The sequence below is a fragment of the Heterocephalus glaber genome, unplaced genomic scaffold (assembly GCF_053883595.1).
Source record: "Heterocephalus glaber isolate CG9 unplaced genomic scaffold, H.glaber_assembly_v1.0 deba00001481, whole genome shotgun sequence".
Lineage (NCBI taxonomy): Eukaryota > Metazoa > Chordata > Mammalia > Rodentia > Bathyergidae > Heterocephalus > Heterocephalus glaber.
The window spans coordinates 50,030,899-50,044,108 of NW_028258317.1; the positions used below are offsets into that span (position 1 = coordinate 50,030,899).

General features: G+C 37.4%; 1 pseudogene; it reads right to left on the reverse strand.

The window, feature by feature from the left end:
* Positions 1 to 815: 815 nt before the first annotated feature.
* On the reverse strand, positions 816 to 1,691 carry LOC101705715 (coiled-coil domain-containing protein 152 pseudogene; annotated as a pseudogene).
* Positions 1,692 to 13,210: the final 11,519 nt, after the last annotated feature.

Sequence of the window (13,210 nt, forward strand, 5' to 3'; positions counted from 1 at the left end):
TTATGTGACCTTGACAAATCCCTCAATCCTTCTCATCTCAGTTTTCTTATCTTTAAATTTATAAGACTCAACTAAATGGTCCATTTCTAAGCCCAGGACTCTATCCAGTAATTTTAAATATTCTCTAGGTTAAATAAAGCTAAAATATCTTTATTTCTGATTCGACTGCTTTTATTATTTACTCTAAGAGGAAAAGGTTCTTCTTTTAAAAATAGAATAACAGGCCGGGGATTTAGCTCAGTGGTTCCAGTGCCTGCCACGCAAGCACAAGGTCCCAAGTTCGATCCCTGATACAAAAAAATAAAATAAAATAAAAATAGAATAAGAAAAATAAACGGCTAGCTTTGGGAAAGGTAGCATCACTTTGCTTCTATGTTACCTTAGCCCACCATGAACTTGAGTATCAGAATGATGAGTTGCAATCTTCACTCTGCAATGAGACATGGACTTAAAAAAAGGAATTAAAATACTATTATCCCTCAGTGTTATCTCCCCTCAGTGTTATCATCCCCAGTGTTATCTCAGTGTTATAAGTAGCCTTATACTACCTTTTCCAGGATCTTTGCGTGTTTGTTCCTGAAACTGAAAAAACTTGAAGGCTACCCAAATATCTGAGCTCAGAACCACATGTCACCCCTGCAAGGCCAGTAATACCAAAAGAAAGGCCAACTGTCTTTTTTTTTTTTCTTAATGTTTAAAGCTGTCTCATCTATTATTTGGGCTATTTAGGCAGTATACTTATGTTGAAAATGGAAGCGAATTTTTCAATTGCTTTTAAAAAAAGTAAATAGTAATTAATACATTTACTGTTATACTCAAAATCGTCTACGTTTAAGGTGAGAATCTTTGCCAATAGAAAGGCACTGCTCCAAATTGTGAATGGTATTACGAAGAATTGCAGTCTCTTTGTTCTTTTTCTTCTTGAAGATGTTGAAGTTTCCTTCTGTAGATACTCTGGGGAAATAGTAGCATCTGGATATGGTTTTGATTTAGTCTGAACTCTTGCTAGTTTGGTATCAAACTCCAGCTGTAGTTTGATTATTTCATTTTGCTTTTCTTTTTCTTGAGTTATTAACTTTGCATTTAACTCTAATATTTCCATCTCCTTTTTCTTTATTAGATCTTTGCGCTTTTCTTCATTTAATTCAACTTTTTTCTGCATATCTCGATAAAGTTTGCTTATTTCTATCTTATGTTCTTTCTCTTTGATTTTCATTTCATGTACAAGTTTGGCAATATTATTCTCATATTCCTGTTTGTGAGATTTCAGCTTTTCCTTTGTCATACCAGCATTTCTTTTTAGTTGTTCATTTTCACCTCTCAAATTGTGTGGATATTCAATGGTCTCTTGTAGCCCTTTCATCATATCATGAAGAGCAGCACATTCTTTTTTAATTGAGGTTTGTTTGCATTACTTTTAATAAACAGGTACTCTTTTCCAACTGAATTCCCAGTGTCTTATTCTTTCCACTGGTTTCTATCATTTTCTTTTCTATCTGTGAAAAATCCTTTATAAGTTTGTCAATATTCACACTGCTAATCTTTCTTGTACATTCTTCACTACTTTGATCCATGCTTGAATTGCTGTTGTTCCTGGTTTCTCAAAGTCTCCCCCGCCTCAAATGGCCCCAACTGTCTTTTTAATGCAGATGTTGTAGACACTCATGGATGAGTGGCACAAACACAGATATGATAATCAAGACATTTTTCCTTTGCACAAAATCAACACTGTGTCCTTTGCTTAGATATAACTACACTGATTTATAGCACATGATAAGAAGAAAAAAAATGAGAAGAGGTTTGGTTCGGTTTGGTTTTAAGAATCATCTTAGAGGACCGGGGATTTAGCTCAGTAGTTTTGCCACCTGCTACGCAATCGCAAGAACCCAAGTTCGATCCTGGTGCCAAAAAAAAAAACAATCGTCTTAGAGCATTTCCTTCTATTCAAACTTCATCTCTCTAGCTGTAGGGTAGCAATGTGGAAAGCCACAATACTACTCAAAATTAGTCCTACTTTTGAGGCCAGATATGTTAAAATTCAGTCTTTTCCATATCTCTACAAGAAAGAACATCACAGAGGGAAGAAATCAGTATGGGATCTTCTGATCATAGCTAAGCCAACACTAGATTCTAATGGGCTTCTCATTCCTTAACTTAGATTTAGAGGCAAAATTCATAGAGCCCGTGAAACCAAGATCTAAATGAATAATAAGAAAAACAAAAGACCAATAGAAAAGAAGGCAGATCACACTTGTACATTAATGCTTAGCCACAGTCATGGTCATTCACAGTGGTGAAGAAGTCAATGTTCTCCCTGTGAGTCTGTTATAATGGCCCAACCTCAGCTGACAAAGTCAGTTAACCAATGGCTTCTTCACTCCTTGACTTCAATCAGAACTTAAAGGGAGCTGCCTGACCTTTTCAGCCTCAGACTACTGGTAGCAGTTCCATTCAGTGCAAGAAGTTGGACACTGCGCACAAAGGATGACAGAGCTGCATATACCTTGCTCTCCATAAAGGTCATGTAAGCACAACCTAGTAGTCAGAGCAGTAGCCCAGATGGACAAGAGTCTGAAAAGAAAAGGGAAGCACTCCATTTGAAACATAAGGAGTTTGCTGTTTATTACAGCAAAGACATGCAGACTAATGTTTTACAAAGCAAAGTCAACCAAGTTCTTACTATCCAGAGATGACATTCTTTGCATGTTTGTATATGTTCTGGAATTCATTTCCTTACATATATATGTGGACATGCACTTACTAAAAATAAAACCATATCACATTCGACAACTTATTTTTCTGACTTAGTAATACACAATACTCTACAGCACTTTTTAAAGCATCAAATCTCATATTTGGCACATTTAAATTATTTCCAACTTTTCTTTGTTAAAATTTGTGTGTACATAACTTTAAAATTTCAATATCCAGTTCTTCATTTATAGCAAGTATACACAGACCTGAATTTTTATATATACCTTGTGTTTTCTAATCCTACTAAATTCAAGTACAAGTTCTAGGGGCTCATAGAGATTTCTTAGTATTTTCTCTGTAGATGATCATTTCATCTACATATAAAGATTTTGCTTCTGCCATGCCAATCCTATCCTAATTGTGTCATTTCATTGCCAGGCTATTTTGGTTTAGACCTATGTTTCAAAGTTTAATGGACAGATGAAGAGTAAGCATATTTACCCTTGTTCCCCACTTTAGGGACAAAGCATTGTATCTTCTCCATTCATAGAAGGAGTTTTTGTTGGAAGTATGGAGTACATGTCTTTGATCTGTTGAGAAGGTTCTGTTCTACTTCTAGTCTCCTGATAGCTTTTACCATGAACAGCTGTAGAATTTAGTCCAATACTCTTTCTCCAACTAGTGACAGGATCATATGGCTTTCTCCTTTCTTCTGTTAAAATGATGACTTTTGGGAGTGGATCTTCCAATGCTGAACCAACACTGCCATCCCTATAACAAAACCACTTTCTACATCCTGCCAGATCTGACTTCCAATAGTTTGTTTTGTTAAACAAATTTCTATCTATGTTCATACTTTTTTCTTCTATTATCTTTATCCAGTTTTAGGATTGGCACAATGTTGAGTTCCTAAAATGAGGGGAGAAGTGTTCCTTTTTTCTGCTTTAATTGTTTGATATAATTTATCAGTTAAAATGTTTATGAGCCTGCTGTTGTCATATAGGTAGGTTTTCAAGCTAGGATTGTACTTTCTTTAATAGGAGCTATTCAAATTTTTTATTTCCTCCAGAGTTAGTTTCATTATTTCATCTTCTAAGTTACTTCTTAGAAGTTGTCAAATTTATTTCAAAAAAGATTTTTGTAATATTGTTTCTATATCCTTTTAAATTCTGTAAAATCTGTGGTAATGTCTCCTAGATCTTAATATTGTAATTTAAAGAATGCATAACTGATATTGTGTAACAGGAAGAAAAGGTCTAAAAGAGCAGGGGAATTGGGAGAGGTAGGGGAAGGGAAAAAAGGGAAAGGAAACAATATGAGAAGAGGAAAAAAATGGATACAAGGTCTTTGCAAATAGGAAAGGGTGGAGGGGATGAAGGGAGGGCAAGGGAAGGGGAAAAAAATGATAACCAAGAGACTGAGGTAGTGGTACAAGATCCCAATGATGAATGTAACTGTATTGTATACCTAAAATGTACCAATAAAGTTAATGGGGAAAAGAAAAATTTGTCTGTACACACATTTTTATAATATTACATTCTGGATGGACACATACCAGAAAATCACACTATAGACACACCGAATCAGCCCGCTACAGACAAGCAGGTCTGCGGACACCCTACCGAGGTCCCAAGTCATGCAGAACATGCCAAATCTGCCCGCTGGACACTGCCCCCCACCCCCACCCCGCTCCTCTGTACAGCTACCTGGTTCCACACTACAAAGACCCAGAAGACACCGGCCCACCAGATCACTAGACCTCGGTACTGAGTCCCGCTGCTCCTAGCCCAGAGGTAGGGGCTTCTGAGGCACCATACCACTGCTCCTGGTCCAGGGGAAGGGGCTTCCAGGCCACCATCCCTCCCACTGCTCTCAGCCCAGAGGATAGGGCTTTTGGGCCACCTTCTGTCCCACTGCTCCTGGCCCACAGGAAGGGGCTTTTGGGTCACCATCCTTACCGCTGCTCCTGGCCCCTGTCCCACCTCTCCCACCTCTGAGGAGGTAATCCATGCAGGTGCCAACAGCCCCCCCCCGCCCCCATCAAAATGAGAAAACACATAAATAAGTCTCAAAACCAGACTTCCAGATCACCTACAGCAACCCCAAAGGGAAATGAGATGGAAAACTCTGATACTCAACCACCTGGACCCACTGAACTGGCAACAAAAGGGGATCTGGAAAAAATGAAATCAGAAATAATTTCTCAGATAACAGGAGAAATTGTGCTCCTAGTGCAAGACATGATTAATAAATCTAGAGAGGAGCTCAGGAACATGATGGAATCCCAACATAGGAAAAAAAAGGAATCCATAAAACACATGCAAATAGATTTCCAGGACATGAAAAACTCCACTGAAAGTCTACACAGTAGAATGAGCCAATGTGAGGACAGAATTTCAGATACAGAAGATAAGATTGCAATTAGTGACCAGGAAAAGAAAAATTGCTTCAAAATTATAAGGGAACATGAGAAATCAATCCAGCAGTTGCTAGATGATGCAAAGAAGAAGAACATAAGACTGATTGGGCTCAATGAAGAAACAGGAGAGAGTGCAGATGACATAAAAAAATCTCTTCACAGAAATAATGGCAGAAAACTTCCCAAGCAGGGGAAAAGAGCTTGACATACAGATAAATGAGGCATATAGGACTCCAAATAACCTTGATCAAAAAAAACCTACACATAGGCATATAATTGTTAAGATTTCAGAAACACAACAGAAGAACAAAGTTCTACAAGCAGTCAGAAAAAAGCAACAAATCACATACAAAGGAAAGCCCATCAGAATCACAGCAGACTTCTCAAGACAAACTATCAAGGCAAGAAGAGCTTGGAGTGACACACTCCAAGCCCTAAAAGAAAACAGCCTCAACCCAGATTGATGTACCCTGCAAAACTATCTTTCAAAATTGATGAAGAAATAAGATACTTTCATGACAAAGAGCACCTTAGGAACTTCGTGAATACCAAACCAGCACTCCAAAGAATTTTACACAATACCTAGGAACAGACATTGAGGATCACAACCCCAGGAAGCAAAGCAGAATGAACCCATCTGGCATGACAAGAAATTAAATGTAAAGGGGGAGAACCCAACAAAAAGGAAAAATCATGGCAATGACAAGTCAATACGTTTCAGTTATAACCATCAATGTTAATGGTCTCAATTCACCAATCAAAAGAAATAGACTGGCAGAATGGATCAAGAAGCAAAATCCAACAATATGCTGCATACAAGAAACACACTTAATTCAAAAGGAAATTCATAGACTGAAAGTTAAAGGGTGGAAAACAATACTCCATGACACAGGAACCAAAAAAAAAAAGCAGGAGAAGCTATCCTCTTGGCAGATCAAGTAGATTTCAAACCAACACTGATTAAGAAAGACAAAGAAGGACACTACATCCTTCTAAAGGGAAGAATCCAAGAGGAAGAGATGACAATCATAAATATCTATGCACCAAACACTAGTGCACACAACTATATAAAACAAATACTAAAGGACATGAAAAGTCATATATGCACTAATACAATTGTAGTGGGGGACCTCAACACCCCACTGTCACAAATAGATAGATCAACTAGACTAAAAATAAGTAATGAAATACTAGAACTCAATCAAACTCTTGAACAAATGAGCTTAACAGATGTTTACAGAGTCTTCGACCCCACAAAATCAGAATACACATTCTTCTCAGCTGCACATGGGTCATTCTCCAAAATAGACCACGTACTCACACATAGAACATGTTTAAGTAAGTGCAAAGGAATTGAAGTTATCCCTTGTACATTATCAGACCATAGTGCTACGAAATTGGAGATCCACAGCAAAAGAAACTCAAAAAATTTCATAAACACGTGGAAATTGAACAACACACTTCTGAATAACCAATGGGTCACAGAGGAAATTAAAGAAGATATCAGACATTTCCTTCAATTAAATGACAATGACAATACAACATATCAGAATCTATGGGACACAATGAAAGCAGTCTTACAAGAGAAATTCATAGCAGTGAATATGCATGTTAGGAAAACAGAATGAGCCCAATTAAACAACCTGATGCTGAACCTAAACTTCTAGAAAAAGAAGAACAGAACACCCCCAGAGCTCATACAAGGGAGGAAATTATAAAGATCAGAGGAGAAATCAATGCAATGGAGATGAACAGAGTGATACAAAAAAATTAAGGAAACCAAGAGATGGTTCTTCAAAAGAATCAACAAAATTGGCAAACCCTTAGCCAACCTTGTCAGAAAAAGGAAAGAAAAGGCCCAAATCCATGCAATTAGGAATGAAAAGGGTGAAATGACAACAGACCCAGCAGAAATACAGAGGATCATCAATACCTACTTCCAGAACCTATATGCCAATAAGATGGACAACACAGAAGAAATGGACAGATTCCTAGATACATATGAATTACCAAAGTTGAATTAAGAAGACCTAAAACTTCTGAACAACCCAATATCAACCAATGAAATTGAAAACGTAATTAAAAACTTATCAACTAAGAAAAGCCCGGGCCCTGATGGCTTCACTGTTGAATTCTACAAGACATTTAGAGAGGAACTACTGCCACTACTGTTTAAACTCTTCAGTGAAATTGAAAGGGAAGCAATACTCCCAAATTCATTCCTGGAAGCAAGCATCACCTTGATCTCCAAAGCAGAGAAAGACCCAACCAAAAAGGAGAACTATAGGTCAATCTCACTAATGAACATAGATGCAAAAATCCTTAATAAGATAATGGCAAACAGAATGCAGAAGATCATCAAGAAGATCATACACCCTGATCACGTGGGATTCATCCCAGGGATGCAGGCATGGTTCAATATACGAAAATCAATCAATGTAATACACTATATCAATAGAGCCAAGGACAAAAACCATATGACTATCAGGAAAAGCATTTGACAAAATCCAACATGCATTTATGATAAAAACCCTACAAAAAATTGGAATAGATGGTCTCTACCTCAAACTAATAGAAGCCATCTATGGAAAACCAACAGCCAATATCATAGTAAATGGTCAGAAACTGAAATCCTTCACACTAAAATCAGGAACAAGACAAGGATGTCCACTATCACCACTCTTGTTCAATATAGCTCTGGAAACATTAGCCATGGCAATTAGACAAGAGAAAGAAATAAAAGGAATAAAGATAGGTAATGAAAAAGTCAAATTGTCATTATTTTCAGATGGCATGATACTCTATATAGAAGACCCCAAGAACTCCACCAAAAGTCTTCTAGACTTAATAACCAAATTCAGTCAAGTAGCTGGTTACAAGAACAACACACAAAAATCAATAGCTTTCCTCCACACAAACAACAGACTCACTGAGACAGAAATAGGGCAAATCATTCCTTTCACAATACTATCCAAAAAACTGAAATACCTAGGAATCATCCTAACGAAAGAAATCAAAGACCTCTTCTCTGAAAACTATGGCACTCTGAAAAGACAGATTGAAGATGATATCAGAAAATGGACAGACAACCCCTGCTCCTGGGTAGGAAGGATTAATATAGTGAAAATGGCCATACATCCAAAACTGCTATATAGATTTAATGCAATTCCAACTGAGATCCCAGCAGCATACTTCATGGACCTTGAGAAAACAATCCAAAAATTCATTTGGAACAAGAAGAGACCCAGAATAGCAAAAGCAATTCTAGGTAACAGAGACATGGCAGGGGGTATCACAATCCCCAACCTCCAACTCTACTACAAAGCTACTGTGATTAAAAACAGCATGGTACTGGCAAAGAAACAGACCTGAGGACCAGTGGAACAGATTAGAAGATGCAGAAACAATGCCAGACACACTCAGCCATCTCATCTTCGATAAAGGAGCCAAACACCCTCACTGAAGGAAAGATAGCCTCTTTAAGAAATGGTGCTGGAAAAATTGGGCTTCAGCTTGCCAAAGATTAAAACTAGACCTATATCTCTCCCCATGCACTAAACTGAAATCAAAATGGATTAAAGATCTAAATATTAAAATAGAAACTCTGAACCAGTTGGAACAGAGGTTAGGTAGAACCCTTGAAGAAATCGGTGTAGAAAAAGATTTTATGAACAAAACCTCAGTTGCCCGTGAACTAGCTCAAACAATCAACAAATGGGATCTCTTCTTATTAAAAGGCTTCTGCACAGCAAGAGAAACCACCAGCAGTGTGAAGAGACAACCCACAATGTGGGAAAAAATCTTCACCTGCTCTTCCTCAGACAAAGGTCTACTATCTCGAATCTATAAAGAACTTAAAAAGATCAGACCTCCCACATTTAAAGACCCAATCCAAAAATGGGCATCTGAAATGAACAGACATTTCTCAGACAAAGAAGTAGAAATAGCAAATAAATACATGAAAAAATCTTCAACATCCCTGGTCATTCCAGTGATGCAGATGAAAACAACAATGAGATTCCACCTCACCCCAGAAAGAATGGCTGCAATCATGAAATCGACAAATGAGAAATGCTGGTGGGGCTGTGGGGAAAGAGGAACCCTGCTCCACTGCTGGTGGGAGTGTAGACTGGTGCAACCACTGTGGAAATCAGTATGGAGATACCTCAAAGAACTAGGACTGGAAGTCCCATTTGACCCAGCTATTCCACTGCTGGGGATCTTCCCCAAAGAATTGGAAGAATCATACCACAGTGATATATGTGCGCCCATGTTCATAGCAGCACAGTTTGTAATAGCTAAAACTTGGAAACAGCCCAAATGTCCATCAACTGGAGACCGGATCAAGAAAATGTGGATTTTTTATAAAATGGAGTACTACTCAGCCATAAAAAATGAGAAATTAGAGACATTTATAGCTAAGTGGATGCACATTGAGGAGATACTCTTAAGTGAAATAAATGGGACACACATGTATAAATTCCGAATAGTTTCTCTGGTGTGAGAAACTGAAAGTGTAAATAAGGACTAAATGTATAATAGGTAATGTGAAATAGGAAGAAAAGGGGCAAAGGGGAAGGAAGTGAGAGGGCTAGGGGAAAGGATAGAAGGGAATGGGATTAATATGAGAAAATGGAAAAATAGGAACAAAATCTTTGTAAATAGGGAGGAATGGAGGGGTTGAAGGGAGGGCTGGGCAAGGGTGAAAGATGGGAACCAAGAGAGACTATGTAAAGGTGCAAATCTCCAATGATGAATGTCATTATATTATATACCTAATACCAATGATTAGAATGAATAATCGATAATGTAAAACAGGAAGAAAAGGTCCAAATGGGTAGGGGTAGTGGGAGGGGCAGGGGAAAGAAAAGAAGGGAAAGGAAAAATGATGAGAAATGAAAAAAATGGAAATAAAGTCTTTGTAAATAGGGAAGGGTCGAGGACGTGAAGGGAGGGCTAGGAATGGGGAAAAAATAAGAACCAAGATGCATCATGTAAAGGTACAATTCCCAGTGAGAAATGTAATTGTGTTGTATACCTACAATGTACCAATAAAAGAATTTAATTTAAAGAAAAAAACTTTTTTACTTGATTACACCAATGTTATATCATGGCATTTCACAGAGAACCCATTGTGGAGGGCTCAGTCAACACATCTGTTTCTAAATTAACTATGGTAAAGTCAAGACAAGTCTCCCAAATCAAGAGGCTTGGCTGTGTCTGACTTTGTATGAAGCAACTCTTGGTGAGTGATGGAAAATACACTTAAGTGACTGAGATAAGGGACACAGTCACTGAAAAACTCACACCAAGACAATCTGAGCCTGTAACATGAGAAACATGGGGACTATATGGTGAATATAGGCCCCAAGGCAGCCTGTACTCACCTGAGTACACACAGTCAAGCTATTGATCACTCACAGGACTGGAACAAAACCAAGGAAGGGATATAGAAATGATCCCAAGTGAAATTTTATTGAAGAAGTGTGCTCAGATAACTGTCCATAGAAGGAACATTCTAGCAAAGACAAAGAATTGTTCTATGTTCTTCCATGGGGCAGAACCATTTTATGGAAATCTGGGATGAAGAGTGCAAATATTCCCAATTTAATACCAGTATGTATATTCCCCTGCCACTGAAAGTGTTGAAGCATACATTAAATACCTGTTTGGGGCATGCTGTAGAAAGGGTACCTACCTTGAGTAGAAGCTACAGCGAGATGGTCCACTAGAGGCTTTCCCATTTTCTTTGCTGCTTAATTTGCTGATATGAAGCAGATCCCAAATTTCTCTTGTCTTCTAAACATGAATGCTATTAAGTTACAACATTCACAAGCCACACTCTCTTATTTTTTGAACCAACCACAAGGAGCCATATCAAAAATAGAACCCAAATACTTATCAATGACAGTCAAGTAACTACTGTCTGTATCAGACTGACTATAAAACAGTAGAGTAAAAAATCCAGCATAGAACTAATAAATCTTGGCATTTCTCAGTTATACAAATTGCAGTTATTTTAAAATATTGTGCCAAGGATTTCAAGTTATATTATAATGCTACAGTGGTTAAAGAAAAAGAAACAGAGCCAGGGATTTAGTACAGTGGTACCACACCTGCCTTGCAGGTGCAAGGTCCTGAGTTCGATACCCAGTACAAAAAAACCCCAGCAAAGTATTGATACAAATACTGACATGCAGATCAGTGGAACAGAATTGAGGGTGCAGAAACAACTCCAGGCACTCTAAGCTATCTAGTCTTTGACAAAAGAGCCAAAAATATATACTGGAGGAGAAACAGCATTTTTTTTTTTTGGTACCAGGGATCCAACTCAGGACCTTGAGCTTGCGAGGCAGGCGCCAGAACCACTGAGCTAAATCCCTGGCCCAAAAGACAGCATTTTAAAAAAGAGGTGCTGGGAAAACTGGTTATCACATGCAGAAGAATCATTCTACACACTATCTTTCACCCTGTACTAAAATCAAGTAGAAATGGATCAAAGACCTAGATATTGAAACAGAAACACTAAATCTCCTAAAAGATAAAATGGGGAAAACTCTTGAAGATACAGCCAATAACTTGCTGAACAGGACCCTAATAGCACAAGAAATAAAGCCAACAATCAACAAATGGGATCTGTCAAATTAAAAGTTTATGTACCACAAAGGAAACAACCAATAGAGTAAACAGACCACCTACAGTCTGGGGAAAAAATATTGCCAGCTACTCCTCTGTCATGGGACTAATAACTAGAATATATAAAGAACTAAAACATATAAGCATCCCCAAAATTAAAGACTCAATCAAAAAACAGATAACTGAAATGAATAGACACTTCTCAAAAGAAGTACAAATGGCCAATAAGTACATTTTAAAAATTAGAAAAGTCCAAACCAAAACAACGCTGAGAATCTACCATACTCCAGAAAGAATAGCTATTGGCCAGGTGTGGTGTCACACACCTGTAATACCAGCACTCAAGAGGCTGAGATAGGAATACTGCCATGAGTTTAAGGCCAGCCTGGACTACATAGCAAGACCCTTGTCTCCAAAAAGTGAAACAAAACATAAAGCATAGCTATCATCAAGAACTCAAAAAAAATTCTTGTGAGTTTGTAGGGGAAAAGAAACTAGGATTGTAAACTAGTACAACTCCTATGGAAATCAGTATTGAGATTCCACAAAAAAAAAAAAAATAGAAATTCCATTTGATCCAGCTATACCTCTTCTGGGATCTTTCTGAAGACATTAAAGACATCATATTACAGTGATACATGCATATCCATGTTTATAGAAGCACAACTCATAATAGGTAAATTGTGGAAATAGGCCCATCAACAGATGAATGAATAAAGAAAATGTGGTATATATATACAATGGAGTGCTACTGAGCCATAAAGAAAGATAAATTTGAGTTATTTGTAGGAAAGTGGATGCACCTCAAGTCCATAATGGTAAGTAAAATAAATCACATACAGAAGGTTAAATATCTCATGGTTTCTCTTATATGAGAAACAAAATATAAATGATTTAAAGAGCAAAATAAAAGATAGACCTAGGAAACAGGGAGGTAGAGTTTGTGGAAATGGGTAGAGGATCTGGAAATGGGAGGATATGGAGAAGGGGAAGGCAAAAGGATTAAGATGTGATATGTACATGTGCCAATTCCCCAAGATGAATGTAAGTTTTGTGTATCACAAACATACTTATTTTTTTAAAAAAACAAGCACAAGGACCCGAGTTTGATCCCCAGTACCAAAAAAGAAAGAAAGAAAGAAAGAAAGAAAGAAAGAAAGAAAGAAAGAAAGAAAGAAAGAAAATAAATATTGTGCTAGGAAAACTGAAACTAGTTTTCAGTAACTGAGACATCATACAGAATAATAAAATATTGAAGGATTTTGTATTTTTTTGTTCTATCTTACTTTGCTAGGCTGCAGATCATAATGAATAATAGCATGGACTCTGAGTCAGAATGAGTGAAGTTCAAATGCTAGCTCAGTGGTCTCTAGTTATTTTGCTTCTTTGGGTCTTAATTTCCTCAGCTTTGAAATAAGATAAGAAATATAATTACTTAATTGGGTTGTTTTGAGGAAAAAT